Raw genomic sequence first — 23,445 nt, 5'->3', positions numbered from 1 at the left:
TCTACCCCAAAGCAAAGTCTGTCAATTTAATCGAACAAAAGCTTTCCAGTTTGAACATGGACACTTTTCAAATGAATTTGACAGTTCCCATTATTATCTCTACTTCTAGACTCCTTGTGATCAGTTTAGCTTCTCCTTCTGAACACAGACTGGGCATATCTAAATAGGTGGACCATGGGGCTATGACTTAAACCATGTCAGACACCGAACTCATTGCTCACACCCTGCCCCTCTCCTTGTATATCTTCTATATTCATTACTACAGTTCAGGGTACTGTGAGGAAATCTGGGTTCACTTCTTGGAGGATATTAAGCCAAAAGACAGCCAAGCCAGAGATCAATTAGGAGAAGGAAGGCAAGAAGAACACTGGAGATCTTTCCCAAAGTGGTGTCCTCCCAAACAGCAAAATTGGGGGAAGTTTTGAGCTAAGAGTAGATGCCCATTCATGAAGGGGAGTGTCTGGTGTATGCTTATTTGTGATGAGGAATGAGCAGAGGGGATTCCAGCATAGAGTTGGGGCAAAGGCCGACAGGGTACACAGCTGTAGTTGATTGATGTCACTGAGGGTCAGGAATGGTCAGCACCATCATCCCTTAGGTTCCAGTTGATCTTTAACATTGAAACAGAACTGGGGGTCTTTAAAGACTTTGATTAACATAGCAAAAATCTTTGCTATTGTTAATTCTCTTGCCTGAAAACAATGGTTTGTTCTTGCATTCTTTCATTCTATTAGGATGGTTAATTACTCAGACCTGTTAAAGGACAAGTGTTACGTGAGGCTTACATCACCAAGAGGCTTACACCAAAAAATGGCTTCTCTTAAGCCCAGAAAGCCCTGCCTGATTCTCTTTCTGGGACCCCCTACTCCATCTGCTTATAGCACTAGCTTCTATCCAGTAGTAGCCTCTAGCCTCTATAGCTGGTCCAAGCCAGGCATATCTAGGTCACTTTTGATCTCTCTGTTGCCTTCTTCTTCTTTTTTTTTTTAAATAGTGCAATTTGGTAATGCATTTGATGTCTTTTGGGACTTCCCTGGTGACTCACAGTAAAGAATGCAGGAGACCCAGGTTCGATCCCTGGGTTGGGAAGATCCTGTGGAGAAGGAAATGGCAACCCACTCCAGTATTCTTGCCTGGAAAGTCCGTTGGACAGAGGAGCCTGGTGGGCTATATAGTCCATGGGGTTGCAAAGAGTCAGAGAGTGACTAACACTTTGATGTCCTTTTAATTTTTAAAATTTATTTGGCCACACCCTATAGCATGTGGGATCTTAGTACTCTGAGCAGGGTTCAAGCTTGTGCCCCCCGTGTCAGAAGCATGTAGTCTTAACCACTGAACCACCAGGGACGTCCCTCTTCTCCTTCTTGACCCACACATCAATTGGCCTCTGTGTTAGTGTTCCAAGCCTGCTCTTACAAAGTACCACAAACGAGGTGGCTTAAAGCAACAGAGATTTATTAGAAGTCTAAAATCAAGGTGTCATCAGGGCCATGCTCTCTGTGAAGGTCTAGGGGAGACTCTATTCGCACCTTTCTCTTAGTTTCCGGTCATCTCGGCATCCTTGACTGGCAGATGAATCACTCCATTCTCTGCCTCTGTCACAATGTGGTGTTCTCTTGTGGGGGAGGGCAAACTTCGCCTCTTTCCCTTCTTTGTTCTTTTGCTGGCAGTAAAAATGACATAAGGCAGATTAATAGGAAAAAAATCAAATTTATTATGTATGCATGAGGAATTTGCATAACGGTGAAGAATTTTGACGACAGCAAGGTAAGGCAAAGTATATTTTCTGGACTAAGGAGAAAGGGGTCTGAGTGTTACTGAGTCCAAGCTTGTTCTGCTCACCACACAACAGGCCGATTAATCTGAGAGATGAGGTGTTGAGGCAAGGAATAGACTTTAATCGGGGAGCCAGCAGACTGAGAAGATGGCAGAATAGTGCCTCAAAATAACCATCTTATTGGGGTCTGGATGCCAGATTCTTTTATGGATTAGAGAGAAAGTAGCAAATAGGAACTAAAGTCAAAAGGCAGAATAGAGGTGGAGATGCAGTGGGGAAGTAAAGTGAAAGGGTCTGCAGTCTTGCAAAACATCTCCAAGGGAATGTCCAGCCTTCAGAAGGGGTGTGTTAATCTCTTCTATTCACAGGTGACCGGGACAAACTCTCTCTCCATGAGCTGAACAAAGGCACTTCAGTTTACAGTCAGCAGAGGGCAGGGTCCTCCAGGCAGCCATGGAGTATAATTATAATAAAGAAAGCAAGTTAAAGAAACAGTTTCCAACATGGAGTCAGAATTGCTTCCTCCCTGCAACAGAAGTAGATTCCCTGGAGAAGGGAATGGCTACCCACTCCAGTATTCTTGCTTGGAAAATTTCATGGACAGGGAGCCTGGCAGGCTACAGATCGTAAAGAGTGGGACATGACTGAGGAACTAACAGTGAAAGACTCTGCTGTTTTGGGGCTCCAAAATCACTGCAGATGGTGACTGCAGCCATGAAATTAAAAGACGTTTGCTCCTTGGAAGAAAAGCTATGACCAACCTAGACACCATATTAAAAAGTAGAGATTTACCAACAAAGATCCATCTAGTCAAAGCTATGGTTTTTCCTGTAGTCATGTATGGATGTGAGAGTTGGACTATAAAGAAAGCTGAGTGCCAAAGAATTGATGCTTTTGAACTATGCTGTTGGAGAAGACTCTTGAGTCTCCTTTGGACTACAAGAAGATAGTCAATCCTAAAGGAAATCAGTGCTGAATATTCATTGGAAGGACTGATACTGAGGCTGAAACTCCAATACTTTGGCCACCTGATGCTAAGAACTGACTCTGGGAAGAGTCACAAGAACTGACTTTGGAAAAGACCCTGATGCTGGGAAAGATTGAAGACAGGAGGAGAAGGGGACAACAGAGGATGAGATGGTTGGATGGCATCACTGACTCAATGGACATGAGTTTGAGTAAGCTCTGGGAGCTGATGATGAGGGAAGCCTGGCGTGCTGCAGTCCATGGGGACGCAAGGAGTCAGACACGACTGAGCTACTGAACTGAACTGAACTGAGCAACTAACACTTTCACTTTCACAAAGTTATTCACAGGAAGATAGAAAGAGTTAATGTAAACGAATGTCTCTTCAAAGACAATGAGGCACGGAGAGGACTTGGATCAAATGGGCTTCACTAGGTTCCTCCCTGTCCCCCACACCTGACATTAATACTTTACTGTAGTTGTCTATGGGGACTTCCCTGATGGCTCAGTGGGTAAAGAATCTGTCTGCAATGTAAGAGACTCAGGATATGTGGGATCAATCTCTGAGTAGGGAAGATCCCCTGGAGGAGGAAATGGCAACCCTATTTCAGTATTCTTGCCTGGAGAATCCCATGGACAGGGGAGCCTGGTGGACTACAATCCACAGGGTCTCAAAGCTCCTACTGGCACAGGCCTCCTGTCTTACATTCTTCAAGGCAGTTAGGATTCCTCCAAAGGAGGAGAAACTCCGAAGGTTTTTCCTGAGTCTTCTGGATCGCTATCATTTTCAGCTTGAAATGTGCATGCTAGAGCAGCATACCGGGGCGGCCAGCCCTGAACCCATTACTTCCCTGCGCTTGTGTCTTTTCTCCTCTTTTCATAAGAACTCCAGTCGTATTGGATTAAGATCCTTCGCTAACTGGATATGATCTTATTCATATCCTGGATGACTCCCCGTGTCCTTCCATGAGCCTGCCTTCCGTTTCTGGAGAATGGATGTGGGGCTGAGGGTCAGGGCTCTTTTCGGCCAAACTTTTAGAAGGATGAAGGGAGTCGGAGCAGCTCCTTAGCAGCTTTGTTTACAATGTGTGTCTTTGGAACTTTAGCCATTCAAGACTAAGGCAGAGAATTCATGCAGCATTCTGTTACATCCAAAATGCGGGGGGACAGGGAAACATGTCTCCAAGGGCAGGTTCACACTGTTCCTCTGGGAAGTGAAACATTTTGGCTTCTTTTGGCTTCTTTCTATCCCCATGCACAAGAACTACACCAGTAACTTTTTGAAAACAACCTTTTCTACTTTTATATATACAAAAATTTAACCATGAATAACTCTCCTCTGGGAAGCTAAATGGATATAAAGACTTCCTTTCAAACCTTATTCAACTTAAAAATTATTTCCTGAATGTGTGTTCTATGGCTACCTTTGGAATAGAATATATTGTCTTACTTTCTTTGTTTTGAAATTCCAAAGACCTTGTACCTATTCCCAAATAGGACATGCTAAAGGCAGGAAGGCAGGAAGACAGAAAGGAAGGAAGGAAAGAAGAAAAGAGGGAGGGAGGGAGGGGGGTGGGAAGGAAGGGAAGGTAGGAGGGAGGGGGCACGGGGAAGGAAGAAAAGAAGGAAAGCAGGATAGGAATTACTAATTAATGACAATGGGACCCTCAGGACTGAGCAGAAGGGAGCTGGGCTCTCATTCTCTGCTTTAACTTTACACTAAAGAGTTTATTGTTATTTAAATTTATTTTGCAAAGAGTCTGTTGCAAGCCAGATTCTTAGCTCAATAAGGAAGCACCGGTCTGATTAAAGACTCTAAGACCTCTGAGCTTGTCTGTCTCCTCAGAGGTAGCACAGAGAACTCTTTGAGGTTTTATTATGAAATTATGATAAGGGCTATCTGTATCCAAACCGTCTATTATACTTCAAGAGCTGGTCAAGAGTTTGAGAGTGGCAGAGAGTGATCCAGAACTGCAGACTTCTGGCCTGGAATCCAGTCCTGGAAAAAGCTCCAGGAAGCTGCTGTTCTAAGGCTTTCTTCTCAAAGAATTTAACTGAACTGTGAATTTAAAAACCAAGAGCTAATGAGCACAGAACAACCTAGCAACATACATGTCTAATAAAAATAGAAAAATTATGCAACTGCACAGATTTGCAAATTAAACAAGGAATACAACTTGCCACGTATAAGCCTAATGGATATTAAAAAAAAAAAAGAACAAAATCCGATGACTAAGGGATCAAGCCTTCTCATATACTACTGCTATGGTTTAATTGGGACAACATTTTTAGAGTGTAATTTTTCAATCTGTATACACGTGTGCATAAGTTTGAATCAGCCGTAATACTTTTAGGAGTTTATTTCAGAAAATGCTTTAAATATGCACAATGATTTAGCTACATGCTGCTTCCTACAGCCTTATTTAAAAGAATGAAAACCTGCATGTAAGCTATCAGTTTAGTTCAGTTCAGTTCAGTCGCTCATTCGTGTCGAACTATTTGTGACCCCATGGACTGCAGCATGCCAGGCCTCCCTGTCCATCAACAACTCCCGGAGCTTGCTCAAACTCATATCCATCGATCGGTGATGCCATCCAACCATCTCATCCTCTGTCATCCCCTTCTCCTCCCGCCTTCAATATTTCCCAGCATCAGGGTCTTTTCCAATGAGTCAGTTCTTCGCATCAGGTGGCCAAAGTACTGGAGTTTCAGTCTCAGCATCAGTCCTTCCAATGTATATTCAGGACTGATTTCCTTTAGGGTTGACTGGTTTGATCTCCTTGCAGTCCAAGGGACTTTCAAGGGTCTTCTCCAACATCACAGTTCAAAAGCATCAATATTTTGGCGCTCAGCTTTCTTTATAGTGCAACTCTCACATCCATACATGACTGCTGGAAAAACCATAGCTTTGACTAGATGGACCTTTGTTGGCAAAGTAATGTCTTTGCTTTTTAATATGGTGTCTAGGTTGGTCATAGCTTTTCTTTCAAAGAGCAAGTTAATTTCATAGCTGCAGTCACCATCTCCAGTGATTTTGGAGCCCAAAAAGATAAAGTCAGTCACTGTTGCCATTGTTTCCCCATCTATTTGCCATGAAGTGATGGGACCGGATGCCATGATCTTCATTTTTTGAATGTTGAACCATAGTTTATAAAATGCAACTCAACCATTAAAATGAATGTTGTGATTACAGCCCTTCCAATGCTGCTCTGTATGGCCCAGGGAGTCTAATGCTACGGTCTTATGAAGGATGAGGGTAGGGGGTTCCTAGCCTGTCACATCCTTTTCCAACCAGAAAAGCACAGTGGAGTGAATACTAAATGTGAGAACTACTGCTAGAACAAAAGATGAATTTTAATACAGCAAAAGATGTTTGTGGTATAATATGAAAACAAAAAGGCAATGAAGCAGTGTGAACACTGTTAAAGAGAAAACCACATTAATACTTGCCCTTATTGCAGCTTCCATCTTCTCCAGAAGCGTCATCTTAATCAACCAATCTGGAATGTTCTGGTCAGCACTAATGAGGTGATCCGTCATGCAAGTCTTCTCCATTAACCTCCCCACCTCCACTCTGAGGAAGAAGAGGCAACTGGCAGGCAATTAGCATGCTGCAGTCTATGGGGTTGCAGAGAGTCAATTTGCCTGTGTATCCATACAGTGGAATAGAATTTAACAGGAAAAAAAAAAAGAGTAAAATATGTGTACTGTGACATAGATGAACAGCAAAAACATTATGCTCAATGAAAAAAAAAAGCCAGATACAAAAGATGACATGTTATGTGATTCTATTTATATGAAATATCCAGAAAAGGCAAAGCTCTAAGAACAAAAAGTAGATTAGTGGTGGGCAGGGTGGAGGGGAGAGGACACGGTGGGCAAAGCAGATTAACAGTAAATGTGTTACAAGGATGGAAAAGTTCTAAAATACTACCTGGGTGTACTCCCTTTCTCACCACAGACCTTCCCGTGAGCACACCAACTGGATTCTGTCCCAGATTTGCTAGTTAATGGTGTGGCTCCTGAGAAATAAGAGACACAGTCCTGACTAATTTTGACTGAAAGAAAGTGCAACAGCCACAAACAGATAGCCCCCAAAAGACACAAAAGACAGCCCCCAAAAGAATAAAAACAGATCTTTCCTCTGTCCAATGTGATTACTTCTGAGCAGAACTCTTACTTGCTATTTGTTAATAAGTTAGTAAGTTAAAACCCTTGCCATTTTCTTCTCCCTGCAAAAAAGTCCTGGCCCACAAATAATCCTTTCTTTTTCTAATAGCTCCCTGTCCTACCCTTCTCTCTCTATAAATGTTCCAGTTTGTACAGCTTCTCAGAGAGCTCTTCCAATTGCTCAATGGGATACTGCCTCATTCATGAATTGTTGAATTAAGCCAATTTCATTTTCAATTTTACTTGGTTGCATTTTGTTTTTAACAATACCGTAAATCTACATTTTTGGTGGCCTGATGGTTTGGGGGTTTTCCTCTCCAGTTTTCCCTTGCTAAAGCATTTCTTTTTTTTTTTTTTGGATTTTTCTGCTCCATTTTTTTTTTTTTTAATTTTATTTTATTTTTAAACTTTACAATATTGTATTAGTTTTGCCCAACATCGAATTGAATCCGCCACAGGTATACCCATGCTCCCCATCCTGAACCCTCCTCCCTCCTCCCTCCCTAAAGCATTTCTCTCTCCCAAGAGAGGCAGGGCACATACAAAGCATAACAGAAGAGAGTTCTTATAATGGAACTCAAAGTGGGAAAAGAGAGGAAATGAGAGTGATAGAGACAGAGGGAAAGAGAGAGAATGAGGGGGCAGGGCTTTCAAGCACACTATTCTATTTCATATAAATAGATTCACATAACATATTGTCTGTTGTATCTGGCTTTTTTTTTTAATTGAGCATAATGGTTTTGCTGTTCATCCATGCCACAGTACATATATTTTACTCTTTTTTTTTTTTCTGTTAATTTCTATTCCACTGTATGGATACACAGGTAAATTGACTCTCTGCAACCCCATAGACTCCAGCATGCTGGCTTCCCTGTTCTTCACTATCTCCCAGAGTTTGCTCAAACTCAGTTCCATTGAGTGGTGGTGGTTTAGTCGCTAAGTTGTGTCCAACGCTTGCGATTCCATGGACTGGAATTGCGATTCCAGGCTCCTCTGCCTATGGAATTCTCCAGGCAAGAATACTGGAGTAGGTTACCATTTAATTCTCCAGGGGATCTTCCCAACCCAGGAAATGAACCTGAGTTTCCTGCATTGCAGGAAGATTCTTTATTGACTGAGCTACGAGGGAAGCCCACTGAGCAGATGATGCTATCTAATCATCTAATCCTCTGCCGCCCCTTTCTCTTTTGCCTTCAGTGTTTTCCAGTATCAGCATCTTTTCCAGTGAATCAGCTCTTCACATCAGGTGGCCAAAGTATTGGAGCTTCAGCTTCAGCAACATATTAAACAATTAATCAATCAGTTAACCCATTTATTATTTATGGATTGTCTACATCGTGGAACCATGTCTAATGGATTCGTTTCTCAATTCTTGTTAATCCAGATGTTTCTGACGCCTTAACACTGTTATTGCCTCCCTCAGGCTTTGGGTCAGGATCACTTTCTTTCCTCTAAAGTACCTTCTTTTTGGTGAGGATGGGGTGTGTATATATATATATATATATATATATATATATATATTTATATTTTAACTTTAATCTTTCCTGTATTGTGGGCTTCTCTTGGTTTAATATTCAGAGTTATTTTAAGTTATTATATATGCCTTGATTCAGAGAAGTATTGCAGAGTCAGATTCCTCTTCGGTTTTTGTGTATACATTTGTGATCTTGAAAACCCTTCTTTTTTACTTATGTGTCTTTTGTACATTCAGGACATCTTTTCACATCTTAGTGTCATTTCGTCCTGTGTCTGATTGCCAGGTGAGTCATCTTAAAACCCAGTTCTTATCATTTTATTTTCCTTCCCAGAAATCTTCAATGCTTTTCAATGGCTTACAGGAACAAGCTCAAACTCCTTATTCTTGCGTTTATGAAATCATTTAATCATGTCTCAACTTCCCTTTCCTGCCTTATCTCACTCTATTCTCCTAAAAAGTCTTACTCAGGTTAAGTGGATCTTCCTGTTGTTTATTAGCACATTGCATTTCATTTTCTTTAAAAATAAAGAATTTTAACATGTTTTCTGCCTCTATTTTTTATGTTTGCTCCATTTTCCCCCATCATCCTTGAATGTTATCTGAATTCTAGCAATTTTTCCAGATGTAACTCCAGAAATCTTTTTTCCATAAAACCTTCTCTGGTCCCCTGCCTGCAGCCCTGGTTCTCAAAGCAATCAGGTCCTTTTCACTCTGGGGCCTACGTTGTTTGCTGATTAGCCTGATTTTTTATTCTTTATAGTTGCCATTTATGTTTGTATGTTTTCATGCCAATTCTCCACAATGAGACATCAGGAATGCATATTACACTGTGCAAGTCTGTGTGGTCAGTCGCTTCAGTCATGTCTGACTCTTTGCTACCCCATGGACTCCTCTGTTCACAGGATTCTCAGGCAAGAATACTGGAGTGGGTTGCCATGCCCTCCTCCAGGGGATCTTCCCATCCCAGGGATTAAACCTGTGACTCCTGCATTGCAGGTGCATTCCTCACACACTGAGCCCCCTGGGAAGCCTGTCTTACACTGTATATACCCCTCAGTATTGAAAATGCCTTGTGTGAAATTGCACTCATCAGACACAGGTTTTTCTCCATGTGGTAGAATTCTAGAGCTGGATGGAGATTTGGAGATCTGACAAGCTGGTCGATCAATTAATGGAGTCTGAACTAAAGAACACTTTAAACTTTTGAACCTAGCTATATACTCAAAATAATCAATTTTGATTAAGTGGCTTTATTAGTATATATTATTGAGGTTGATTTATAAAGAAAGATGTATAGCATGCATGAACAGTTTGATACACAAGTATATCTAAGTGAAGTGAAGTGAAGTGAAGTGAAGTGAAAGTCGCTCAGTTGTATCCGACTCTGCGATCCCATGGACTGTAGCCCGCCAGGCTCCTCTGTCCATGGGATTTCCCAGGCAAGAAGTGGGTTGCCATTTCCTCCTCCAGGGAAGTATATCTAAGACATGGCTAAAATTAACCTGTGGAGAAATCTTTCCACAGTCTGATGGTCTTGTCAAAGTTTAAAGTTTCAGCTTCTGATTAAGACAAATGCTCCGGATTCTGTATTCAGTGAAACCTCAGACTCCACGATTCTTCATGATTTGTGTTACCACATGCAGCACCATAATATCCAAGCAGGTGGCGCTGTTTCTCTGCAGTAATTTTTTTTGATGCGTTCATCAGCCTCCCTCTCACCCACATTGCTACTGCAGAGGCCAGACCACACAATTTGAAAATCTTACCTTAGTGGAGGGGCTTTCCTGGTGGCTCAGCAGTAGAGAATCTGCCTGCCAATGCAGGTGACATAGGTTTGATCCCTGGGTTGGGAAGATCTTCTGGAGAAGGAAATGGCAACCCACTCCAATACTCTTGCCTGGGAAATCCCATGGACAGGAGTTTTGCGGGCTACAGTCTGTTGGTTTGCAGAGAGTCAGACATGACTCGGTGACCAAACAACAACCACCTTAGGGGAAATAGGAATTGCTTCCATTTCTTATATAATCCCTGATAAACAAGGATATCAAAAAGTCAGGTTTTAAAAAATGATTTTCATTTGAACATTTCTGACCTTGAAAGACTAGTTTTCTCATTATTATCCTCAAACACTTCAGGTCTTTCGGATCTTGTAACCAGTTGAGGAGACCGAGAGGACTTGAGAAGACCGTCTAGGATCTTACGGCCCAGATCCTTGGGCCAGATCCTCACTCAGAAGCAAAGGCGGAGCCAGGAGGCAAACCCAGACCTCCCATCAGTCGCCTTCGCGGTCCCGTCCTGTCCGGGCCGTTGGTGTGCATCAGCTGCGCCTGGCCACCAAGTGAAACGTGACAACGCCAGTATCCACTTCATGCTCAGGAGTTACCAGGGGTGTCCCCAAATAGGAGTGTGCGTGTCTCTGTGTGTGTGTGTGTGTGAGAGAGAGAGAGAGAGAGAGAGAGCAGGAAAAGGATTCTGTGCAATAATTTTATTACTCTCTTTGCAGCACCTTACTTGGGGTAAGCCCTCCTTTTTTTTGAATGAATGAAGGATGGAAGGAAATGAAGAAAGAAAGGAAGGAAAGCTTCAGGAGAGGGAAGGGAGGAAAGGAAGAAAAGAACAGAAAGAAGCAAGGTAAAGGGAACAGAAAAGGAGAAGGTGGGGCCTGGAAGGGGAGCTCAGAGACTTGTAGCATTGCTAACCACCCACCGCGTCTGATAGATGTGGAGATGACTCACACTCGTTTAGAGCACTCTGAAGAAATAGGATGGAAAACATTTTCTGGCCAACTGGGTTATTTTATTAGCTCTTATTTCATTCTGCTTTGCTGCGGGCAATAAATTAAAAGGTGAATTCAGCGGTGTGTAGATCTCAAGGAGGATAAATCTCCACCAGCCGCTGTGTCACATCCAGCAGCCACAGCAGCCATTAGGCCACTTCCTGAGTCCGGTCTGCAGACATCATGGAAACTGCCCATTCATGACAGCAGATGGGACAGGGAAGTTTTGGGGAACAAGTCCATATTCAGTCAGAAAAATTCCAGGAAACCCAAACACATGGTTTTATTAAATTCACATCTCAAAGGAGAATTATCGCTCTACATGGAAGCAGAGCATAAGAGCTGTGGCCCAAGACAGGAAACAGTCTCTCTTATTTCTGACTCAAGCACGAAGTATTCACTTTTCTTTCTTGTGATTTATCTCATTCTAGAGGCAAAGCCTAAATGTCTCGTATTTTATTTCTGTGATTTTTTCCTTTAGACCTAGCCCCTCCTTAGGGATTTTAGGTTTTATGATATATATCTCACTTGACCTGGTCAGCCATCAAAACTCATCTATTCTGTGTTCCATTCTTAATCTTGCTAGTTGACTAAACAAATTAATCTGAAGTGATAATTCTTATCTTAGAGGACACATGTCATTTAAAAAAACATTTTTATTGAAATACAGGTGGTTTACAATATTATGTTAGTTTTGGGTACACACCAAAGTGATTTAAACTGGGACTTACCTGGTGGCTCAGACGGTAAAGCGTCTGCCTACAATGTGGGAGACCCGGGTTTGATCCCTGGGTCGGGAAGATCCCCTGGAGAAGGAAATGGCAACCCACTCCAGTACTCTTGCCTGGAAAATTCCATGGACAGAGGAGCCTGGTAGGCTACACTCCATGGGGTCTCAAAGAGTCAGACTCAACTGAGCGACTTCAATGTCAATGTCATATATAAACTGAATCAATTATGTATAATCAATTATAAGTGAATCAGTTAATATTATTTTTCAGATTCTTTTCCATTGTAGGTTATTACAAGATAATTGAATGTAGTTCCCTGTGCTATACAGTAGGTCTTTGTTATCTACTCTACATAAAATAATGTGTATATTTTAATACCAAACTCCTAATTTATCCCTCCTTCTTGTTTCCCCTATGGTAACCATAAGTTTGTTTTCTATGTTTTTTTGTCTGTTTTGTCACTAAGTTCATTTGTATCATTTTTTAAGTTTCCACATACAAGCGATATGATATTTGTCTTTCTCCATTGGACTTACTTCACTTAATATGATAATGTGACTTGCCAGGTGCTATATTGTCATGGACTAAGTCACAAAGACCATGGGAAGGTGTGATTTGCCAGGTAATATGATGTCATGGAGACCAACCTAGGCAGCATATTAAAAAACAGAGACATTACTTTGCCAACAAAAGTCCATCTAGTCAAAGCTATGGTGTTTCCCGTGGTCATGTGTGGATGTGAGAGTTGGGCTATAAAGTTGAGCACTGAAGAATTGATGCTTTTGAACAGTGGTGTTGGAGAAGACTCTTGGGAGTCCCTTGGACTGTAAGGAGATCAAACCAGTCCATCCTAAAGGAAATCAGTCCTGACTATTCATTGGAAGGACTGATGCTGAAGCTGAAACCCCAGTAATTTGGCCACCTGATGCGAAGAACTGACTCACTGGAAAAGACCCTGATGCTGGGAAAGATTGAAGGCAAGAGGAGAAGGGGACGACAGAGGATGAGACGGTTGGATGGCATCACCAACTTGATGGACATGAATTTGAGCAGGCTCCGTAAGTTGGTGATGGACAGCGAAGCTGGTGTGCTGCTGTCCATGGGGTCACAGAGTCAGACATGACTGAGCAACTGAAGTGCACTGAACTGATGTTGTAATGGACCAAGTCACAAGGCCATGGGAAGGTGTGTCTGTGTCTTTACAGAAGACACAGGCAAGGGGTCTGTGTCTTTGCCTCTGCATGATGACATGCAGCGGACTGAGTGCTGCAGGAGATCTGTGGGAGGCGGCAGGGGAGAGGGTGGTGTTCAGGGTTGGTAAAAAGATAGACTGCAGCCAGTGGCAGCTGCCCAGGCTGAGTGACAGGGAAGGGAAGGAATCGAAAGTGACTTCTAGTTTTATTTTAGAAACTCAGTAGGTAGAATGAAGTGTACAAGGGAGTGTAGTCACAGGGGAGCCACAGTTACGCAAAAATGTGTGTATAAGAAAATCTGAGTGTGTTGAGGAATTGAGGATGGTATATTTTCAGTGTAGGGGATGAAGGGCTTTGAGCCTAAAGACAGGCAAGCTTCAGGTGACCTCAGTGTTACCAAGGAATACAATACATGCGACAACTTTTATTTGTTTTTCTGGCACACATAAGGTTTATTTTAAACATCTTAAGGACAGAGTTTCACCATAATTATAAAAATGACATACAGAATCAACAGATTTATATGACTTATACTTCTAAATGCAGAGACCAAGGAACCATTTACACATTGTCTAAAATTAAAATAAAATTAAAAATGAATTCAAGCTTGAAAGATGAGGTCATTTACCTAATCTTAAAATGCAGGCATGAAGACCTCTTGAGCTATACACATTCATTCAAACTGTACTCATGATGGAAAACATAAACGGCAACATTTCCCAAAAAATCACAAGCATATTGGCCATAATTATTTTGTTATAATCATTGTTCCTATATTTTTGAGAATTTTTATGTTTTAAAAGACTAGTAACTTAATGTTTTCAGTTCAGTTCAGTTCAGTTGCTCAGTCGTGTCCGACTCTTTGCGACCCCATGAATTGCAGCAAGCCAGGCCTCCCTGTCCAGCATCAACCCGCAGAGTTCACCCAAACTCATGTTCATCGAGTCAGTGATACCATCCAGCCATCTCATCCTCTGTCGTCCCCTTTTCCTCATGCCCCCAATCCCTCCCAGCATCAGAGTCTTTTCCAATGAGTCAACTCTTCGCATGAGGTGGCCAAAGTACTGGAGTTTCAGCTTTAGCATCATTCCTTCCAAACAACACCCAGGACTGATCTCCTTTAGGATGGACTGGTTGGATCTCCTTGCAGTCCAAGGGACTCTCAAGAGTCTTCTCCAACACCACAGTTCAAAAGCATCAATTCTTCAATGCTCAGCTTTCTTCACAGTCCAACTCTCACATCCATACATGACCACTGGAAAAACCATAGCCTTGACTAGATGGACCTTTGTTGGCAAAGTAATATCTCTGCTTTTGAATATGCTATCTAGGTTGGTCATAATTTTCCTTCCAAGCATTAAGTGTTTTTTAATTTCATGGCACCATCTGAAGTGATTTTGGAGCACCGAAAAATAAAGTCTGACACTGTTTCCACTGTTTCCCCATCTATTTCCCATGAAGTGGTGGGATCAGATGCCATGATCTTCGTTTTCTGAATGTTGAGCTTTAAGCCAACTTTTTCACTCTCCACTTTCACTTTCATCAAGAGGCTTTTGAGTTCCTCTTCACTTTCTGCCATAAGGGTGGTGTCATCTGCATATCTGAGGTTATTGATATTTCTCCCAGCAATCTTGATTCCAGCTTGTGCTTCTTCCAGCCCAGAGTTTCTCATGATGTACTCTGCATAGAAGTTAAATAAGCAGGGTGACAATATACAGCCTTGACGTACTCCTTTTCCTATTTGGAACCAGTCTGTTGTCCTATGTCCAGTTCTAACTGTTGCTTCCTAACCTGCATATAGGTTTCTCAAAAAGCAGGTCAGGTCGTCTGGTATTCCCATCTCTTGAAGAATTCTCCACAGTTTATTGTGATCCACACAGTCAAAGGCTTTGGCACAGTCAATAAAGCAGAAATAGATGTTTTTCTGGAACTCTCTTCCTTTTTCCATGATCCAGTGGATGTTGGCAATTTGATCTCTGGTTCCTCTGCCTTTTCTAAAACCAGCTTGAACATCTGGAAGTTCACAGTTCATGTATTGCTGAAGCCTGGCTTGGAGAATTTTGAGCATTACTTTGCTAACATGTGAGATGAGTGCAATTGTGCGGTAGTTTGAGCATTCTTTGGCATTGCCTTTCTTTAGGATTGGAATGAAAATTGACCTTTTCCAGTCCTGTGGCCACTGCTGAGTTTCCCAAATTTGCTGACATATTGAGTGCAACACTTTCACAGCATCATCTTCCAGGATTTGAAATAGCTCAACTGAAATTCCATCACCTCCAATAGCTTTGTTTGTAGTGATGCTTTCTAAGGCCCACTTGACTTCACATTCCAGGATGTCTGGCTCTAGATGAGTGATCACACCATCGTGATTATCTTGTTCATGAAGAATGTTTTCAGGCACTACAATTTATGACCATCAAAACTGTCTTCTAATGGGTCCACAGCATTCAGAGATTCAAGCTCAAGACACTTTGGGGTTTGGCATGTAAAACAGTCAGTCAGTCAGTTCAGTCACTCAGTTGTGTCTGACTCTTTGTGACCGCATGGTCTGCAGCAGGCCAGGCTTCCTTGTGCATTACCAACTCCCAGAGTGTGCTCAAACTCATATCCATCCAGTCAGTGATGCCATCCAACCATCTCATTCTCTGTCATCCCCTTCTCCTCCTGCCTTCAATCTTTCCCAGCATCAGGGTCTTTTCCAGTGAGTCAGTTCTTCACATTAGGTGGCCAAAGTATTGGAGTTTCAGTCTCAGCATCAGTCCTTCCAACGAATATTCAGGACTGATTTCCTTTAGAGTTGATTGGTTTTATCTCCTTGCAGTCCAAGGGACTCTCAAGAGTCTTCTCCAACACCACAGTTCAAAAGCATCAATTCTTCAGCGCTCAGCTTTCTTTATAGTCCAACTCTCACATCCATGTAAGACCACCAGAAAAACCATAGCTTTGACTACATAGACCTTTGTTGGTAAAGTAATGTCTCTGCTTTTTAATATGGTTTCTAGGTTGGTCACAGCTTTTCTTCCAAGGAACAAGTGTTTTTTAATTTCATGGCTGCAGTCACCATCTGCAGTGATTTTGGAGCCCCCCAAAATAAAGTCAGCCACTGGTTTTGTTGTATCTCCACCTATAGTCATGAAGTGATGGGATCGGATGCCATGATCTTAACTTTCTGAATGTTGAGCTTTAAGCCAACTTTTTCACTCTCCTCTGTCACTTTCATCAAAAGGCTCTTTAGTTCCTCTTCACTTTCTGCTATAAGGGTGGTGTCATCTGCGTATCTCAGGTTATTGATCTTTCTCCCAGCAGTCTTGATTCCAGCTTGTGCTTCATCCAGCCTGGCATTTTACAATTACTGTAAAACAGTAATAGGATTGAAACCTGGTTGAGAAGTAACTATGATTGTTCTCAGAATTTGCAGTCCCTTCAAATACTGCATGGAACATATAACTGGAAAACCACCTCTGTTGGTACTGTTTGCTTCAATAGTGCATTTTATTTTACAACCACTAAAACTGCATGGTAGGCAAATAGACAGAAAACTGAAAACAAAGAAAAACAAAGAACGCAAAATAAAAACCCTAAATATCTTTAACATGTAATTTTAGTTACATTGAACATTCTACTTGGAATAGCATGCAAAAAAGGATGGTCTGCTTTTAAGGTTTTCCTTTGAAGCTTTACGAGCACCCAGACATCACAGACAGGCGTGCACACACACCACACAACACAACAATACTCTAGCAGGTCAATGAGAAAGGCCGATAAATTTTTTACAGAGATTCTTCTATGCAGAGATGTCTTTTGTTAAGTCCCACAATGATAATGTTGGAAATTCACATTGGATTCCAAGAACAAGAAACTAATTTTTAGATATCAGGAAAAGGCAAGCCATGCATGGAGATCTGAAACACAAACCTATATGAAGCCTGAAATACTCGGCTGTGGAGCAGAGTTAGTCATGGAGTCAGGAAGTGTGGTTTAATCCACCAAAAGAATAAAAGATGGGGAAAAAAATGGAAAAGAAACACCCTCTTTCCCCTTCCTTTACCCTAAAGGCAAGAAAAGGAACAATGATTAAAATAATAATAATCACATGTCACATTTGAGAGACTGGCCAATTACAAGGTATTAAAGTTGCTAAAGGTCCTTGCAGAAAAACCACAGTTCAAGTCACTCAGTGATGACAGAGATGTTTTAACTGACACAACTTTCTGCGTGCTTCCAAAGAACTTGATTTTTCATCCTGAAGTCACTCTATGGTATTTGTGTAGTAAACCCAGGACACTCTCTCTCTGGGTCACGTGTCTACTTGGGCTCCGGAGCCAGGTTCAGCCTTGAGATTCACATGGAAGGATTATTACAAGGGCCACCAGGAAAGCAGATGACATGTGTGCAGCATGACCTTGTTCAAGCAGGGAGGAGCATCTCACACCTGGGTTGGGTTCTCACTGCGTGGAGAAGCTCTCCTCTGGCTGAAACCCGGGAGGCACTGGGCACACTGCAGAAAATGGGGTGCTGTATTTATGGGGTGCAAGGGGTTACCAGCCAAAAGCTCAAGACACAGCTTTCCTGCAGGCAGAAATGTGCATCATGCGAACCACTCACAGCCAGGCCTTGAAACTACAGAATCTCTAACACCAAGAGCAGCCACCATGGAGGTTGTAGGGACCTCTGATATTTGATTGACAGCCTACATAGGCATTTCACCTTCCAACCAAATCTCAGGTCGGATTTCTAATTTCCCCAGGAGACTGGTTCCACATACTGCCTTTCTCTTAGCTTTCAAAATGCCAGGGCTCCTCTGAAACAAAGTGACAGATGGCCATTTCACTATGAGACCAACCACTTTTGCAGTTCTATTTTGATTAAAACAACCTTGCAGAATAAGCCACATAAGGAGCCTGCGGCTGGAGGCTGGTGTCAGTTACATCTATGAGCCAGCACAGGTGACTGACCCTGACATGGCAGGGTCCACTCTGGAATGGATCCACATCAGCCGCATAGAGGCAGCAAGAAGACGCAGTGCCACTAAGATAGCAGAGGGTTTCTGCTGTTACTTGCCCAGACACTCTTCGTCGGGACAAGCCCAGGAGAAAAAGCCTTCTGACCATAATCATACCATCAGTAAAATAGGAATAAAAATAAAAAAGTGTCCCAGAAGATGTGTTAAAAAGCAACAAAACTATTCTTAAAGTTACATTTCTAATATTTGTGTTCTCCCAGGAACTTACCACATACACACAAACCACTGATGTACTACTGAATTTTAAATCATGTACTAAAATTCAAATTACTGATTTGTACAAATAATGGATGAAAAGTACTGACCAAAATACACCTGCATTTCACTGTGTGGACCAAATTAAAATACCTGGGCTTTGACCCCCAATCCCCCAATAAAGTAAAATATATTTAAAAAATGTAACCAAAAATGTAAATAAACATTTTGCAAAGCTTAGAATCAAAGTCAACATTTTACCCAGATTTCTAATGGTTAAATTCTCATGTGGGTCATTAGTGGTTCACAATTTATTCTTGTTTGGACTTCCAGACTGAAAAGGTGCTTTGCACTTATGACTTTCAAAACAAGCTGAATGTCCCGATGTGCTTTCTGTGCCCAAATTTAGTTTTAAACAAGCAGCAGTCATGTAACAAATATGACTGACTTCCTTCAAAAATTCCTGTTGAACTGGAAAAAATTATTTAACCCCCACTCCAATCCATAAAATCTTCCCTGGTGGCTCAGAGGTTAAAGCGTCTGCCTCCAATGTGGGAGACATGGGTTCGATCCCTGGGTTGGGAAGATCCTCTGGAGAAGGAAATGGTAACCCACTCCAGTATTCTTGCCTGGGGAATCCTATGGACAGAGAAGCCTGGTAGGCTACATTCCACAGGGTCGCAAAGAGTCAGACACAACTGAGCGACTTCACTCACTCACTCACTCCAGTCCATAAAGTACTGCCAATGAAGTGTGTGTGTATGTGTATGAATACAGATCTGTGCCTGCATGTGTGTGTATATATATATATATATATATATATATCACACAGATACAGAGAGGTATCTGTGTATATACTGTGTATACACAGTAGACACAGTAGAGATATAGAGAGGCAAAAACACCAAACTATCCTTGCATTGTGACGGCACAATAAGAGGATGTTAAGAGTGAAGGGAAAGCAGATAAAATCTTTTAGTTTTATGTAACTGTGATCCTAGCTCAACTGTTTACCAAACTTGTCTATAACTCCCCTCCAAACAGACAGACTTCTTTTAAGCGGAAAGAGTTCTTTACAAAAAACACTTTGTTTTCACATACATCTATACTATTCAAAACAAAATCAAACCTGCTGGCAAATTGTGGGTTCCCAGGGACATTTAAGCTCTCATTAAAATGGAAAGCAATCAAACCTTTACATCTACAGATTACACATTTAATAGTTTCACAAATTTGACAAAATTCATGAAGACATCTAGAATGCTTTCACCAAATCGTAGACATAAATATAGAAATCATCATCAAATTTGATGAAGCAGATGGACGGTTTGACCTTTACTTGATGGATGATCATGCCATTCCTTTCAGAGCCATCTTGTTTGGCGTAGTCCACTCGTTTGCCCACCAAGAAGTCTACCACTTCTCCTCGTTCCCTTTATACTGGAAGTGAATCAATAGAATAAGGCATAATGCGAAGGTCACCTTCTTTATAATCATCTAAGAGCTGGTACATATATAAGACAGGATCTTCTTCATAGGTGGTGTAAAAACCCGTGTTCATTACAGGGACGCGTGCCAGGGTCATTCCCCTCCACTCATCTTTAGAGCCATCCTCCGTTTCAAACAGGTGCTTCACTGCTTTGCTACTCATCATGTCTGCTAGGTGTGCATCACAGGTTTGAGAGGTTGCAACTCTATCAGGGAGGACTTCAAGTGCAGAAATTCTTTCATCTTTATTAAGTTCTAGTCCATAGACACAGTCAAATCCATCGTATTTTATAAGACACAAAGAAGGATTTACAGACACCTGGTCCAGAATGGTTCCTTTCCACTGGGTGACAGGGCTGTTACCTTCTTTCCACCCATGGCGAATCCTGCAGCCTATGATGCTCTGTTCCGGCTGAGAAACAAGTGAGCTGGGTCCCACACTGCTCCGATGTTTTGCCTGAGTCGTCCTTTTCTTCCTTATGCTAGCTCCGATGTTTTGCCTGAGTCGTCCTTTTCTTCCTTATGCTAGCAGATACACCAGTGATAGCTGCATCAGCTCCGGACCACTGGTCAGCTATCTTCCTTAATGAAGTCTTCATCTGAAGTTACGTGAGAAGTGGAACTGCTGGATGAGGATGAACGCTCAAGATTCTCCAATTTGAAACCTTCCACGGAATTTCAGTGTTCTTATTAATCCATTACCCAAGTACTTCTTTTACAAGTTCAGCAAAAGCTCGAAATCCTAAGTACTTTGCAGGGCCGCAGGGGCCAACGTCCGCAGCCCGCGGTCCTGCTGCTCGCTCCCAGCACTGGCAACCCAGAAAAAGACACAGCCCGGCCATGCCTCCGCCCCAGCCTCGCCCAGCCACGCCCAATCCCTAAGCACAGCCCTGCCCCAGCCCTGCCCCCAGCCTTTCGGCGCCTGCGCACTGAGGCCCCCTGACTGTGCCTGCCTTTGTTGACTGGATGCCAAAATCTTTATTTATCGTTGCAAAATTTCAGTTATTAAAAGGGTGTGCTTGGTTTTCTTTTGATCCTATAGGAGGTCAAGTATGCACAGTTCTTGCATGGATCACGCGGAGCTGCAACACTGATTAACAGGATATGTGAGTCGCCTATCAGGATCCTTCCTCTGTCCTTGGCATCATCCATCCCTGGGCCCTGGGCTCACAAACAGGCTGTGCTGCTGTTGGCATACATAATTCACCCGCGCTTGTCAGTGGCTAGAAAATGATGTCACCAGCTTTGTTCTCCACAAGAAAACTCTTAGTTCAGTTCAGTTCAGTCACTCCTTGCGTCCAACTCTTTGCGACCCCATGGACTGCAGCATGCCAGGCTTCCCTGTCCATCATCAACTCCCAGAGCTTGCTCAAATTCATGTCCATCAAGTTGGTGATGCCATCCAACCATCTCATTCTCTGTCATCCCCTTCTCCTCCTGCCTTCAATCTTTCCCAGCATCAGGGTCTTTTCCAGTCAGTGACTTCTTTGCATCAGGTGGCCAAAATATTGGAGTTTCAGCTTCAACATCAGTCCTTCCAATGAATATTCAGGACTGATTTCCTTTAGGGTTGACTGATTTGATCTCCTTGCAGTCCAAGGGACTTTCAAGAGTCTTATCCAACACCACAGTTCAAACCATCAATTGTTCAGTGCTCAGCTTTCAGTTGGACTATAAAAGTCCAACTCTCACATCCATACATGACTACTGGAAAAACCATAGCTTTGACTATACAGAACTTTGTTGGCAAAGTGATGTCTTTGCTTTTTAATATGGTGTTTAGGTTGGTCATAGCTTTTCTTCCAAGGAACAAGTGTCTTTTAATTTCATGGCGGCAGTCACCATCTGCAGTGACTTTTGGAGCCCAAGAAAATAAAGTCTGTCACTGTTTCCACTGTTTTCCCATCTATTTCCCATGAGGTGATGGGACCAGATGCCATGATCTTAGTTTTCTGAATGTTGAACTTTAAGCCAACTTTTTCACTCTCCTCTTTCACTTTCATCAAGAGGCTTTTTAGTTCCTCTTCACTTTCTGCCATAAGGGTGGTGTCATCTGCATATCTGACATTATTGATACTTCTCCCAGCAATATTGATTTCAGCTTACACTTCATCCAGCTTGGCATTTAGCACGATGTGTTCTGCATATAAGTTAAATAAGCAGGGTGACAATATACATCCTTGACGTACTCCTTTCCTGATTCGGAACCAGTCTGTTGTTCCATGTCCAGTTCTAACTATTGCTTCTTGACCTGCATACAGATTTTTCAGAAGGCTGCAAAGTGGTCTGGTATTACCATCTCTTGAAGAGTTTTCCACAATTTTTTGTGATCCACACAGTCAAAGGCTTTGGCCCTTACAGTCATTTGGGCGCTGAGAGAACTGTATTTGAAGGTGTTTGCAGAACCGTCAAAACTTCCGGCTCGATTTGACCTTCCCTGTACCATGTATGTAGAAGCCATGAACTTAATACTCTGTTAGTATTATGACTCAAAAAAATAAAAAAGAACAAGAAAATTAAGTATTCAGTGTGCCCAGATGGCTTTCTACTTGACTTTGGACACCAGAGATGGGAGAATTTTTAACTGTTCTGTAAAACTTGTGATATGAAGCTCATTAAACACGAGCCAGAGTGATGGGAATCTTCAAGTATCTCTACCAAAACTTATTCTGAGACTTCTTAATGATGGTAAAGAAGTCAAAGTAACACGCCCAGGGTCATGCTCCTTTTTCAAAGAGTCCATAACTTTGAAGAAAGAATAATATATTATTTGGAAGGAATGTAGAATAACCATGAGTGTTTATAGTTGAATCATGTTTAGGAGTAGCCCGTGCCTTTGAAACTACTCCATGAAAGAGTGCTGTGATTTAATCAATTTAGGAGACCACTCTCAATACTTTCTTTTCCTTACGGGGGTGTCATTGATATCTGATGAGTTCTGAGAACTTCTGCAGTAAAGAACCCCTGGAAAACTTCAGATTAAACAAACAAGCACAACAAACAAACAGATATCTAATGATGAGTGTTTCAGTTATCTGCTTTGTGAGTGTGTATTACCATCTTTCTCTTCTATCTCCTCTACAAAACCCTTACTAAAACTCTGAGGTGAAGAAGGTGAGTTCATGTTTTGGGTGAATGTGAAGAAGTGGTTGGGTGTATGGCAAAAGGAAAGACTGGCTTTGGGTGATAGCTGGCCTATGGGTTCCATGACAATGCAGAGTAACAAGGTGGGTAAAGCTCAACATTCAGAAAACTAAGATAATGGCATCCGGTCCCATCACTTCATGGCAACTAGATGCGGAAACAGTGGAAACAGTGGGTGACTTTATTTTTATGGGCTCCAAAATCACTGCATGTGGTGATCAGAGCCATGAAATTAAAAGACGCTTATTCCTCGGAAGGAAAGTTATGACCAACCTAGACAGCATATTAAGAAGCAGAGACGTTACTTTGTTAACAAAGGTCTGTCTAGTCAAGGCTATGGTTTTTCCAGTGCTCATGCATGGATGTGAGAGTTGGACTCTATAGAAAGCTGAGTGCTGAAGAATTGATGCTTTTGAACTGTGGTGTTCGAGAAGACTCTTAAGAGTCCCTTGGACTGCAAGGAGACCCACCCAGTCCATCCTAAAGGAGATCAGTCCTGGGTGTT

General features: G+C 42.1%; 1 pseudogene; it reads right to left on the bottom strand.

Annotated features, from left to right (window-relative positions):
- Positions 1 to 19,563: 19,563 nt before the first annotated feature.
- On the bottom strand, positions 19,564 to 20,638 carry LOC102282281 (spindlin-1 pseudogene; annotated as a pseudogene).
- Between the last annotated feature and the right edge of the window lie 2,807 nt (positions 20,639 to 23,445).

The sequence above is a fragment of the Bos mutus genome, chromosome 9 (genome assembly GCF_027580195.1).
Source record: "Bos mutus isolate GX-2022 chromosome 9, NWIPB_WYAK_1.1, whole genome shotgun sequence".
Lineage (NCBI taxonomy): Eukaryota > Metazoa > Chordata > Mammalia > Artiodactyla > Bovidae > Bos > Bos mutus.
The sequence above is the reverse complement of the archived record's forward strand: the minus strand, read 5'-3'. Positions and strand labels throughout refer to the sequence as shown.